The 12,759-nt window shown below is 44.3% G+C and overlaps 11 non-coding genes and 1 pseudogene across 11 annotated transcripts; 8 read left to right on the top strand and 4 right to left on the bottom strand.

The window, feature by feature from the left end:
- Positions 1–750: 750 nt before the first annotated feature.
- On the top strand, positions 751–914 carry LOC134996237 (U1 spliceosomal RNA). Its single transcript, XR_010198942.1, has one exon. It is a non-coding gene; the product is annotated as a U1 spliceosomal RNA (small nuclear RNA).
- A 152-nt stretch (positions 915–1,066) lies between these two features.
- Positions 1,067–1,201, top strand: LOC134996597 (U1 spliceosomal RNA; annotated as a pseudogene).
- A 702-nt stretch (positions 1,202–1,903) lies between these two features.
- On the top strand, positions 1,904–2,067 carry LOC134996167 (U1 spliceosomal RNA). Its single transcript, XR_010198874.1, has one exon. It is a non-coding gene; the product is annotated as a U1 spliceosomal RNA (small nuclear RNA).
- A 152-nt stretch (positions 2,068–2,219) lies between these two features.
- LOC134996477 (U1 spliceosomal RNA) lies at positions 2,220–2,382 on the top strand. The gene has a single exon (XR_010199168.1). It is a non-coding gene; the product is annotated as a U1 spliceosomal RNA (small nuclear RNA).
- A 671-nt stretch (positions 2,383–3,053) lies between these two features.
- LOC134996170 (U1 spliceosomal RNA) lies at positions 3,054–3,217 on the top strand. The gene has a single exon (XR_010198877.1). It is a non-coding gene; the product is annotated as a U1 spliceosomal RNA (small nuclear RNA).
- Positions 3,218–3,369: 152 nt separating this feature from the next.
- LOC134995901 (U1 spliceosomal RNA) lies at positions 3,370–3,532 on the top strand. The gene has a single exon (XR_010198623.1). It is a non-coding gene; the product is annotated as a U1 spliceosomal RNA (small nuclear RNA).
- Positions 3,533–4,203: 671 nt separating this feature from the next.
- On the top strand, positions 4,204–4,367 carry LOC134996115 (U1 spliceosomal RNA). Its single transcript, XR_010198822.1, has one exon. It is a non-coding gene; the product is annotated as a U1 spliceosomal RNA (small nuclear RNA).
- A 6,373-nt stretch (positions 4,368–10,740) lies between these two features.
- Positions 10,741–10,856, bottom strand: LOC134995951 (U5 spliceosomal RNA). The gene has a single exon (XR_010198660.1). It is a non-coding gene; the product is annotated as a U5 spliceosomal RNA (small nuclear RNA).
- Positions 10,857–11,142: 286 nt separating this feature from the next.
- LOC134996090 (U5 spliceosomal RNA) lies at positions 11,143–11,259 on the bottom strand. The gene has a single exon (XR_010198798.1). It is a non-coding gene; the product is annotated as a U5 spliceosomal RNA (small nuclear RNA).
- Positions 11,260–11,545: 286 nt separating this feature from the next.
- Positions 11,546–11,662, bottom strand: LOC134996089 (U5 spliceosomal RNA). The gene has a single exon (XR_010198797.1). It is a non-coding gene; the product is annotated as a U5 spliceosomal RNA (small nuclear RNA).
- A 270-nt stretch (positions 11,663–11,932) lies between these two features.
- On the bottom strand, positions 11,933–12,048 carry LOC134995939 (U5 spliceosomal RNA). The gene has a single exon (XR_010198648.1). It is a non-coding gene; the product is annotated as a U5 spliceosomal RNA (small nuclear RNA).
- A 144-nt stretch (positions 12,049–12,192) lies between these two features.
- Positions 12,193–12,356, top strand: LOC134996401 (U1 spliceosomal RNA). Its single transcript, XR_010199101.1, has one exon. It is a non-coding gene; the product is annotated as a U1 spliceosomal RNA (small nuclear RNA).
- The last annotated feature ends 403 nt before the right edge of the window (positions 12,357–12,759 follow it).

Genomic DNA, 12,759 nt, shown 5'->3' with positions numbered 1-12,759 from the left:
AATTAATGATATAAAAAAAAATATATATAACTACTGTAGGTATATATAATATAATGACGGACCTGGTGTAATTCAGATCTCTTTGTCTCAGGTCTCTCTCCAGCCTAGTTTGCTGTCTGTTTCCACTTCTCTTTTCTTGAGCCGCTGCCTTCTATGCCCTTGTGCACTCTCCTGACTTCTCCTGTCTGCTTACTTTGTGCCTTCCAACGCACAATGCAAACTACAGGTAGTGCTGCAGGGCCCACACCCTTTTACCTTGCCTTACAGAGCAGCTCTGGAGCTGTTACAGTGCCCAGCTGCAGCAAGAAATCAGCTTGAATGCTTCAGGTGCTGGGGCATAGCCAACAAGAGCCCCACACCGACGGAGGGTGGAGGTGTTTAATGCAAACTAGGGGTCAGCCAAGCGCCGCAAAAGGCCGCCATGCCCTGCATGCCCCTTTTCTCTTTTCATATGCAGACGAGGGTTGAAGCCAACTTTGACCCACTGCTTGGATGACATCACCATATGCAAATCCATCTGCGGCAGGCCTTCCCCCAGGAATGCTTGCACTAGTTGTTGCATTTGGTTTGTTGTTTGGGGGTGCTTCAGTATTAGGCAGCCTTCTGCCCTCCCATGTTCATCTGAAAATATGTGTTCTCCCTGCAGTTGTTGTCCCCAGATGAGAGTTCCCTTGTGCTGCCTCAGTTGAATCTCCTTTACTTGACAGAGATGTGCCTGAGCAGCGGCCCTCCCCAGCCCTATCCCAAATCATACTTATTTTGCATAGGAGATAACATGGTCATGAAGATTGTTCTCCCAGGGTTAGGTTCATTCATTGCATTCTGGGTATGCTGACCTCTGTGATTTCCCCAAATGTGGGAAACTCAACTGCATTATTTGTGGTAGTGGGGGACTGTGTTTGTGCTTTCCTCTGGTCAGCTCTGGTAAAAGTCAGATTTCTTTGTCTCAGATCTTCCTCTAGCCTTGTTCTTCTTTCAAGAGTTCCCTTGTGCTGCCTCAGTTGGATCTCCTTCACTTGACAGGGGGGTGCCCGAGCAGCGACCCTCCCCAGCTCTAGCCCAACTCCTACTTACCTGCCAGGTTAGATACTATGATCATGAAGTTGCTTCTCCCAGGGCAAGGCTCACCCATTGCACTCTGGGTGTGCTGCCCCTGCGATTTCCCCAAATGTGGGAAACTTGACTGCATAATTTGTGTTTCCCCTAGTCGGCTCTCATATAATTCAGATCTCTTTGTCTCAGGTCTCTCTCCAGCCTAGTTTGCTGTCTGTTTCCACTTCTTTTTTCTTGAGCCCCTCCCTTCTACACCCTTGTGCACTATCCTGACTTCTCCTCCTGTCTGCTTACTTTGTGCCTTCCGATGCACAATGCAAACTACAGGTAGTGCTGCAGGGCCCACACCCTTTTACTTGCCTTACAGAGCAGCTCTGGAGCTGTTACAGTGCCAAGCTGCTGAAAGAAATCAGCTTGATTGCTTCAGGGGCTGGGGCATGGCCAACATGAGCCCCACACCGAAGGAGGGTGGGGGTGTTTAATGCGAACTAAGGGTCATCCAAGCGCCGCAAAAGGCCGCCCTGCCCTGCATACCCCTTTTCTCTTTTCATATGCAGATGAGGGTTCCAGCCAACTTTGGCCCACTGCTTGGATGACATCACTGTATGCAAATCCGTCTTCTGCAGACCTTCCCCCTGGAATGCTTGAACTAGTTGTTGCATTTGGTTTGTTGTTTGGGGGTGCTTCAGTATTAGGCAGCCTTCTGCCCTCCCATGTTCATCTGAAAATATGTGTTCTCCCGGCAGTTGTTGTCCCCAGATGAGAGTTCCTTTGTGCTGCCTCAGTTGAATCTCCTTTACTTGACAGAGATGTGCCTGAGCAGCGGCCCTCCCCAGCCCTTTCCCAAATCATACTTATTTTGCATAGGAGATACCATGGTCATAAAGATTGTTCTCCCAGGGTGAGGTTCATTCATTGCATTCTGGGTATGCTGACCCCTGTGATTTCCCCAAATGTGGTAAACTCAACTGCATTATTTGTGGTAGTGGGGGACTGTGTTTGTGTTTTCCTCTGGTCAGCTCTGGTAAAAGTCAGATTTCTTTGTCTCAGATCTTCCTCTAGCCTTGTTCTTCTTTCGAGAGTTCCATTGTGCTGCCTCAGTTTGATCTCCTTCACTTGACAGGGGGGTACCCAAGCAGCGACCCTCCCCAGCTCTAGCCCAACTCCTACATACCTGCCAGGTGAGATACTATGATCATGAAGGTGCTTCTCCCAGGGCAAGGCTCACCCATTGCACTCTGGGTGTGCTGCTCCTGCGATTTCCCCAAATGTGGGAAACTTGACTGCATAATTTGTGTTTCCCCTGGTCGGCTCTCGTATAATTCAGATCTCTTTGTCTCAGGTCTCTCTCCAGCCTAGATTGCTGTCTGTTTCCACTTCTCTTTTCTTGAGCCGCTGCCTTCTATGCCCTTGTGCACTCTCCTGACTTCTCCTGTCTGCTTACTTTGTGCCTTCCAACGCACAATGCATACTACAGGTAGTGCTGCAGGGCCCACACCCTTTTACTTGCCTTTCAGAGCAGCTCTGGAGCTGTTACAGTGCCCAGCTGCTGCAAGAAATCAGCTTGAATGCTTCAGGGGCTGGGGCATAGCCAACATGAGCCCCACACCGACGGAGGGTGGAGGTGTTTAATGCGAACTAAGGGTCATCCAAGCGCCGCAAAAGGCCGCCATGCCCTGCATACCCCTTTTCTCTTTTCATATGCAGATGAGGGTTCCAGCCAACTTTGGCCCACTGCTTGGATGACATCACCGTATGCAAATCCGTCTTCTGCAGACCTTTTCCCAGGAATGCTTGTACTAGTTGTTGCATTTGGTTTGTTGTTTGGGGGTGCTTCAGTATTAGGCAGCCTTCTGCTCTCCCATGTTCATCTGAAAATATGTGTTCTCCCTGCAGTTGTTGTCCCCAGATGAGAGTTCCCTTGTGCTGCCTCAGTTGAATCTCCTTTACTTGACAGAGATGTGCCTGAGCAGCGGCCCTCCCCAGCCCTATCCCAAATCATACTTATTTTGCATAGGAGATACCATTGTCATGAAGATTGTTCTCCCAGGGTGAGGTTCATTCATTGCATTCTGGGTATGCTGACCCCTGTGATTTCCCCAAATGTGGGAAACTCGACTGCATTATTTGTGGTAGTGGGGGACTGTGTTTGTGCTTTCCTCTGGTCAGCTCTGGTAAAAGTCAGATTTCTTTGTCTCAGATCTTCCTCTAGCCTTGTTCTTTTTTCGAGAGTTTCCTTGTGCTGCCTCAGTTGGAGCTCCTTCACTTGACAGGGGGGTGCCCGAACAGCGACCCTCCCCAGCTCTAGCCCAACTCCTACTTACCTGCCAGGTGAGATACTATGATCAGGAAGGTGCTTCTCCCAGGGCAAGGCTCACCCAATGCACTCTGGGTGTGCTGCTCCTACGATTTCCCCAAATGTGGGACACTTGATTACATAATTTGTGTTTCCTCTGGTCGGCTCTCGTATAATTCAGATCTCTTTGTCTCAGGTCTCTCTCCAGCCTAGTTTGCTGTCTGTTTCCACTTCTCTTTTCTTGAGCCGCTCCCTTCTATGCCCTTGTGCACTATCCTGACTTCTCCCGTCTGCTTACTTTGTGCCTTCCAAAGCACAATGCAAACTACAGGTAGTGCTGCAGGGCCCACACCCTTTTACTTGCTTTACAGAGCAGCTCTGGAGCTGTTACAGTGCCCAGCTGCTGCAAGAAATCAGCTTGAATGCTTCAGGGGCTGGGGCATAGCCAACATGAGCCCCACACCGAAGGAAGGTGGAGGTGTTTAATGCGAACTAGGGGTCATCCAAGCGCCGCAAAAGGCCGCCATGCCCTGCACACCCCATTTTTATTTTCATATGCAGACGAGGGTTGAAGCCAACTTTGACCCACTGCTTGGATGACATCACCATATGCAAATCCATCTGCTGCAGGCCTTCCCCCAGGAATGCTTGCACTAGTAGTTGCATTTGGTTTGTTGTTTGGGGGTGCTTCAGTATTAGGCAGCCTTCTGCCCTCCCATGTTCATCTGAAAATATGTGTTCTCCCTGCAGTTGTTGTCCCCAGATGAGAGTTCCCTTGTGTTGCCTCAGTTGAATCTCCTTTACTTGACAGAGATGTGCCTGAGCAGCGGCCCTCCCCAGCCCTATCCCAAATCATACTTATTTTGCATAGGAGATACCATGGTCATGAAGATTGTTCTCCCAGGGTGAGGTTCATTCATTGCACTCTGGGTATGCTGACCCCTGTGATTTCCCCAAATGTGGGAAACTCGACTGCATTATTTGTGGTAGTGGGGGACTGTGTTTGTGCTTTCCTCTGGTCAGCTCTGGTAAAAGTCAGATTTCTTTGTCTCAGATCTTCCTCTAGCCTTGTTCTTCTTTCGAGAGTTCCCTTGTGCTGCCTCAGTTGGATCTCCTTCACTTGACAGGGGGTGCCCGAGCAGCAATCCTCCACAGCTCTAGCCCAACTCCTACTTACCTGCCAGGTGAGATACTATGATCTTCACTGTTAGGGCAATCAGGATGTGGAATTCCCTGCCAGGGAAGGTGGTAATGGCGGACTCTGTAATTGGATTTAAAAAAGGAATGGATACATTTCTGAATGAAAAAGCTATCCAAGGTTATAATACTTAAAATATCAACATGGTTAATCCGGGGGTAACATGAGTTATAGTAGTTAACTAGTCATAAGACATTATTCAGCAAGTATGTAGAATCATCACAACTTAAAACAGGTTGAACACGATGGGCAATTTGCCTCTATTCAACCTCAAAAACTATGTTACTATATGTTACTATATTACTATGTTACTGTAGTATACAGAACACCACAATGTAATGAGCAGTGATAGCAGAGCCGGCCATAGCTATAGGCAAACTAGGCAATTGCCTAGGGCATTTGATATGCCCAGGGGCATCAGCAGCTTCTGCTGATTAAAATGATATGCGGCATGCCTATATTCTGTGTGTAGCATTTCATATGCAGATACAGCCACAGTCTCACACAGTATAAAGGCATGCTGTATATAATTTTAATCAGCAGAAGCTGCTTGTGCATCCTAGCCACATAACAATGCAAACAAGATGCATTTTCATTAAAAAATTTGCCCAACGTTAGCACTGAGGCAATATTTATGAGGACACATCTGTATCCAAGCAGAGGTCACAGTGTTAGCGGCAGTGTGTGTGCTGTGTGCATGTGAGTGGGTTGGTTGTGCAGTAGTGTTCGGAATATGTGTAAGGAGCATTATGTGTGTCATGTAAAAATGCATTAATAATGTGCAACATATGTATAAGGGGCACTATGTGTGTCATTATGTGTTTAAGGGCATTAATAATGTGTGGCATACTGTATGTGTAACAGGGTACTACTGTATGTGTCATTATGTGTATAGGGGCACTAACAATGTGCAGCAAATGTGCAGGGGGCACTATGTGTGTCATTATGTGTATTAGGGCATTAATAATGTGCGGCATATGTGTAAGGGACAAAATGTGTAAAAGGGCATTAATAAAGGTTGTCATAATGTGTAAGCACATTATGTTTAGAAGGACATTAATAATGTGTCTTATATGTGTTAGGGGCATTACTGTGTGGAATTATGTGTTTAAGGTGCTCTTCTATGTGGTGTTGCGTATAGAAAGGGCACTACTGTGTCGTCTAATGTGAATAAAGAGCAATAGGGTGTAGTGTAATGTGAATAAGGAGCAATTCAGTGTGATGTAATGTGAATAAGGGGCTCTACTGTGAGGAGTAACGTTTATAAGGTAAAGTGATACTACTGTGGGATGTAATATGAATTATGGAAACTATCGCATGATCAAATGTGAATAAAGTGCAGTACTGTGTGGCGTATTTGGAATTGGGTTACTATTGTGTGGCCATGCCCCTTGCCAGCAAAAACACACTCCTTTTTGGGCTGTGCGCCAAATGTGCGAACTGTTCCTATTTAAAATATAGGGGGTACAAACACCAAAATAAGGACTGCTATGGCTGAGGGGTGATGGTTCCGGGAAAGAAGTGCAAGGTCAGAGGCAGAACCAGCAGTGGTGCTAGGGGGCACTAGCCAAAATCTTGCCTAGGGCATCATATTGGTTAGGGCCGGCTCTGAGTGATAGTGAGCACTGATGAGGATACTAGAACTGACACTGAGCAGCAAGATGCAGCACTGGACTATTAGTAATGTACTGTAGTATGCTGAGCACCACAATGCAGCACAAGACAATGAGCAGTGATACTGAGCACTGATGAGGATACTACTGAGAACTGACACTGAGCAGGAGAGACACACTACTAGTATTACTGAGCAGCAATAAGTAACCACTGATACTGAGCACTGATATTGAGATTTCCACTGAGAGAACATAGCCACGTCCTCTCCGCTCTCTCTTCAATGCACGAGTAAAAATGGCGGCAACGCGCAGCTCTTTATATGGAATCCGAATCTCGCGAGAATCCGACAGCGGGATGATGACATTTTCCCTTGTTCAGGTTTTCCGAGTCAGGCGGGAACAACCGAGCCTGCCTCGGACCAGTGTAAACCACGTGGAGTTCGTCGGGAATTCGGTTCTCGGAGAACCGAACCCGCTCCTCTCTACCTTATACCCATCAATTTTTTTATTTTCAATCTAAGCCCCTGCAGTTTTCTGTAAGCATCTGCTTCGCTATGATGATCAACAAGTCACAAGGGCAAACACTCAGGGCTTGAGGCGTAGATCTTAGGACCAGCTGCTACAAGCATGGCAGAGGTGTCACTATCACTGGTGACACCCAGCACAAGGGAACTCTCGTCTGGGGACAACAACTGCAGGGAGACCACATCTGTTCAGATGAACATGGGAGGGTGGAAGGCTGCCTAATATTGAAGCACCATCAAATATCAAACCATATGCAACAACTAGTACAAGCATTCCAGGGGGAAGGTCTGCAGAAGACGGATTTGCATACGGTGATGTCATCCAAGCAGTGGACCAAAGTTGGCTGGAACCCTCATCTGCATATGAAAAGAGAAAAGGGGCATGCAGGGCATGGCGGCCTTTTGCGGTGCTTGGATGACCCCTAGTTCGCATTAAACACCCCCACCCTCCTTTGGTGTGGGGCTCATGTTGGCCATGCCCCATCCCCTGAAGCATTCAAGCTGATTTCTTGCAGCAGCTGGGCACTGTAACAGCTCCAGAGCTGTTCTGTAAGGCAAGTAAAAGGGTGTGGGCCCTGCAGCACCACCTGTAGTTCGCATTGTGCGTTGGAAGGCACAAAGTAAGCAGACGGGAGGAGAAGTCAGGATAGTGCGCAAGGGCATCCTTTTCTCTTAGTCCGTAGAGGATGCTGGGGTCACATTAAGAACCATGGGGTATAGACGGGATCCGCAAGAGACATGGGCACTTTAAGACTTTCAAAGGGTGTGAACTGGCTCCTCCCTCTATGCCCCTCCTCCAGACTCCAGTTATAGGAACTGAGCCCAGGGAGACGGACATTTCGAGGAAAGGATTTATTGTTAAACTAAGGTGAGCATCTTACCAGCTCACACCTTAAGCATGCCGCAGAACGTGGCATTCAACAGAACACAAGCCAACGGCATGAACAATTGCAGCAAAAAGCTGACCAGAACCATAACACAACATGTGTATAACCACAAGTAATAACTGCAGACACAGTATGGACTGGGACGGGTGCCCAGCATCCTCTACGGACTAAGAGAAAAGGATTTACCGGTAGGTATTAAAATCCTATTTTCTCATACGACCTAGAGGATGCTGGGGTCACATTAAGAACCATGGGGTTATACCAAAGCTCTTGAACGGGTGGGAGAGTGCGTACGACTCTGCAGCACCGAATGACCCAACTTGAGGTTATCATCAGCCAAGGTATCAAACTTGTAAAACTTAGCAAAAGTGTTTACTAAATAGCTGCTCGGCAAAATTGCAATGCCGAGACTCCCCGACCAGCTGCCCAGGATGAACCCACCTTTCTAGTAGAATGGGTCTTCACCTATTTCAGTAACGGCAATCCTGCCGTGGAATGAGCATGCTGAATCTTACCACAGATCCAGCGCATAATGGTCTACATGGAAGCAGGACACCCAATCCTGTTGGGAGCATACAGGACAAACAGAGCCTCTGTTTTCCTAATCTGAACCGTTCTGGTGACATAAATTTTCAAAGTTCTGACCACAGCCAGAGACTTTGACTCAACGAAGGTGTCAGTGGCCAAAGGCACCATGTGGAAAGATGAACCACCTTCGGCAGAAATTGTTGACGTGTCCTCAATTCTGCTCTATCTTCATGAAAGATCAAATAAAGGCTCTTGTGATACTGCATGGTTTGTACTGTTTTCCATGTGCTCCCAGATCTTTCAAGCAAGTAGCATGGTCAAGAAAGTTCTGTTTGAAAAGTAACAACATTTACTGTCATTGTTATAGAATTTGGGAGAAAAAACAAGAAGAAATCTGCACTGTTGACGCACTGGACAGAATGAATGAATCATAAAATATAACCTTTATTAAGTATGTATTAAAATTGGATAAATATTAATATTATTATCCCAAACTGCAGTGAAACATAAAGGTTAAAATCACAGAACTAACATACATGTGCATAAGAAGAATAAAGAGATGTGAAAAAAAGGTTTAAAAAGCGTGTCCGTGTGTGATTATTTTTGAAGGCACAACCCTGGCGGGGTTGTTTATATAGATATATATGTTGCTAATAATCACTTTCTAGCGTAATGTTATTAAATAGCTGTTAGTATCTATGTCGTCAGGTACCACTGGGTCGTATCCTATATACTCCCTTCACTCAATAGGGGTTACCTCCCGGGAAGCCATCCCCATTGGCGAATTTGTGGGGGTGATTGAGTATAACCGGTAAGCTAACCTCCAATTTGTGGGGTGCTTAGGTAGATGGGGATCACTTATTTCTCTGTGTCCCCTAAGACTATATTCCTAAATTCAATACCATAGGGGGATAGCTTTCTATATCGGATAAGGAATCACTTGATAGGGAAATCTCTATGCATCATGGAAAGATCATATTTATTAATATCCAAACTAAAAAAATGATGAATAGCTTTAATTTAGCTGTTTAGATATAGTTAATTGGCGAGATATACCAACAGGTGCGGTTGCCTTAAGGAATATGGCAATTCCAATATAAATAGCAGCCCTCCTTCATATAATCAGCCAGATCTTATTAAATCTGGTCCAGATATAGCCGTTCAGATATACTTAATTGACAACATATATCAATCGGTGGGGTTGCCTTAAGGAATATAGCAATTCCAATTCTCATATAAATAGCAACCTTCCTTCATATATTCAGCCAGATCTTATTTAATCTGATCTAGGCGTAGGCAATAATGCTTTCCTTAGAGGTATAGCCACCTCAATTCTTATTAGGAAGCAAAGTGTCTGTCATAATGGTTTATCCAATTCATCTAAGAAATAATATATTCCATGTGTCAGAGATTCATTACTCTCTATTTACACTGTTAAAGAGTTAATTCTTATTATGTTACAGTGTAATGAAATTATCATATAGGGAGATGTGGCAATTCCATGTGCTATATATATAATAACCCTTAGTGGTCCAGATTCCACAATGAGGAATTTTCTTATAAACCGCTGAAACACACAGCTGTTTGACTGACTTCCAAATATATCTATCTCACTTTGTAACAGTCTTATGATAGAGAAACTGTTACATATTCGGTCACTTAGTTATCTAAAGGTAAACAGACTCAGTGTGAGGGTAATATAATATATCAAATGCGCTGTCAATAATCGTGGTAACTGGTGTAATAATGTGGTATATTGAGTATGCTAGTAAGGCATATAACTGCTCTCCAGCCTTTAAGTGTTACCAATCAATTTGTTACACTGTAAAGGATTTATGGTGTCCTGTTAGGACATGCAGCTGCTAGGCTGACTCAAAGATTTATCCATTTGTAACAATTATGTAACAGTTATATACATGTTACTGGTATTACATAGAAATAGTATGACACAGGCCAGCAGTCCCATGTGTCTAGATTCCACAATAGGAGATTTTCTTTGTCTTATAAACTGCTGGAACACACAGCTGCTAGACTGACTTCAAATATATATATTACTTTGTAACAGTCTTATAGTAAAGAGACTGTTACACACTGTCATTTAGTTATCTCAAGGTTAGCAGATTCTGTGTGAGGATAGTGTTCTGTTAGAACATGCAGCTGCTAGGCTGACTCATAGAAAATGTATCCATTTGTAACAAATGACACATACAGCATTAAATTAATATCTATAGCAGCCCATGTGACATCTCTACTCTTATCATAATTGTCTGGTTATTGCCAATCTGGACAGCAGGAGTGATATATATTCACTAGTCCCAATATCCCATCATATAAATATACCCACACTGATATACTTTCTTATCAAGAGTTATTAGTAGCTATCTGTATGCACTTTAGACATTGTAATTGCTAAGTGACATCATATCTAGTGTATTCCTTTCTTATAGCTCAGCTTCTATTCCCTATTAGTGGAGACTAACAGCTAACATCATAATCATATATTTTTGTTTTATAACATTTCACATGAGTCAAATACACGAGGACACGCCGTGCCCTACACGCGTGTTTCACTGCATCTATGGCAACTTACATTAAAGCTAACAAGAAAGCACACTCGTTCTGTCTTTAAACAGATAAAAGAAACCCCAATAATATGGGGCATGCAAAAATTTAGATAAAACTCAGTTTTGCTCCTCTCCACGGAAATCTTTAGTAAAAGGCGAAAGATTTGTTCGTTCTGAAGAGAAACCAGAGCATGACCAAGATTCCACCTGTCGCCTGAGTGCCATGCCAGCAGTCCTCATTCAGCTCAAAGTGAGCACCCAATATGAAAGAAAGAAAGCAGATTTCTCACCAGGCTTCCCCTTGCTATAAGCATGGTTTGTACTCTTTTCCATGTGCTCCCAGATCTTTCAAGCAATTAGTATGGTCAAGAAAGTTCTGCTTGAAAAGAAACAGACATTTACTGTCATTGTTATACAAATAAACTTACATTAAAGCCAACAAGAAAGCTCACTCGTTCTGTCTTTAAACTGATAAAAGAAACCCCAATAATATGGGGCATGCAAAAATTGAGATAAAACTCAGTTTTGCTCCTCTCCACGGATAATCTTTAATAAAAGGCGAAAGATTTGTTCATTCTGAAGAGAAACCAGAGCATGACCAAGATTCCACCTGTCGCCTGAGTGCCATGCCAGCAGTCCTCATTCAGCTCAAAGTGAGCACCCAATATGAAAGAAAGAAAGCAGATTTCTCACCAGGCTTCCCCTTGCTATAAGCATGGTTTGTACTCTTTTCCATGTGCTCCCAGATCTTTCAAGCAATTAGTATGGTCAAGAAAGTTCTGCTTGAAAAGAAACAGACATTTACTGTCATTGTTATACAAATAAACTTACATTAAAGCCAACAAGAAAGCTCACTCGTTCTGTCTTTAAACTGATAAAAGAAACCCCAATAATATGGGGCATGCAAAAATTGAGATAAAACTCAGTTTTGCTCCTCTCCACGGATAATCTTTAATAAAAGGCGAAAGATTTGTTCATTCTGAAGAGAAACCAGAGCATGACCAAGATTCCACCTGTCGCCTGAGTGCCATGCCAGCAGTCCTCATTCAGATCAAAGTGAGCGCCCAATTTGAAAGAAAGCAGATTTCTCACCTGGCTTCTCCTTGCTATAAGCATGGTTTGTACTGTATTCCATGTGCTCCCAGATCTTTCAAGCAAGTAGCATGGTCAAGAAAGTTCTGTTTGAAAAGAAACAAACATTTACTGTAATTTCTATGCAAATGAGCTTTCATTAAAGCACACTCATTCTATCTTTAAACCGATAAATGAAACCCCAAAAAGATGGGGCATGCAAAAATTGAGGTAAAACTCAGTTTTGCTCCTCTCCACGGAAATCTTTAGTAAAAGGCGAAAGATTTGTTCGTTCTGAAGAGAAACCAGAGCATGACCAAGATTTTCATCTGAAAATATGTGTTCTCCCTGCAGTTGTTGTCCCCAGATGAGAGTTCCCTTGTGCTGCCTCAGTTGAATCTCCTTTACTTGACAGAGATGTGCCTGAGCAGCGGCCCTCCCCAGCCCTATCCCAAATCATACTTATTTTGCATAGGAGATACCATGGTCATGAAGATTGTTCTCCCAGGGTGAGGTTCATTCATTGCATTCTGGGTATGCTGACCCCTGTGATTTCCCCAAATGTGGGAAACTCGACTGCATTATTTGTGGTAGTGGGGGACTGTGTTTGTGCTTTCCTCTGGTCAGCTCTGGTAAAAGTCAGATTTATTTGTCTCAGATCTTCCTCTAGCCTTGTTCTTCTTTCGAGAGTTCCCTTGTGCTGCCTCAGTTGGATCTCCTTCACTTGACAGGGGGTGCCCGAGCAGCAATCCTCCACAGCTCTAGCCCAACTCCTACTTACCTGCCAGGTGAGATACTATGATCTTCACTGTTAGGGCAATCAGGATGTGGAATTCCCTGCCAGGGAAGGTGGTAATGGCGGACTCTGTAATTGGATTTAAAAAAGGAATGGATACATTTCTGAATGAAAAAGCTATCCAAGGTTATAATACTTAAAATATCAACATGGTTAATCCGGGGGTAACATGAGTTATAGTAGCTAACTAGTCATAAAACATTATTCAGCAAGTATGTAGAATCATCAC

This window comes from Pseudophryne corroboree, unplaced genomic scaffold (genome assembly GCF_028390025.1).
Source record: "Pseudophryne corroboree isolate aPseCor3 unplaced genomic scaffold, aPseCor3.hap2 scaffold_142, whole genome shotgun sequence".
NCBI lineage: Eukaryota > Metazoa > Chordata > Amphibia > Anura > Myobatrachidae > Pseudophryne > Pseudophryne corroboree.
The sequence above is the reverse complement of the archived record's forward strand: the minus strand, read 5'-3'. Positions and strand labels throughout refer to the sequence as shown.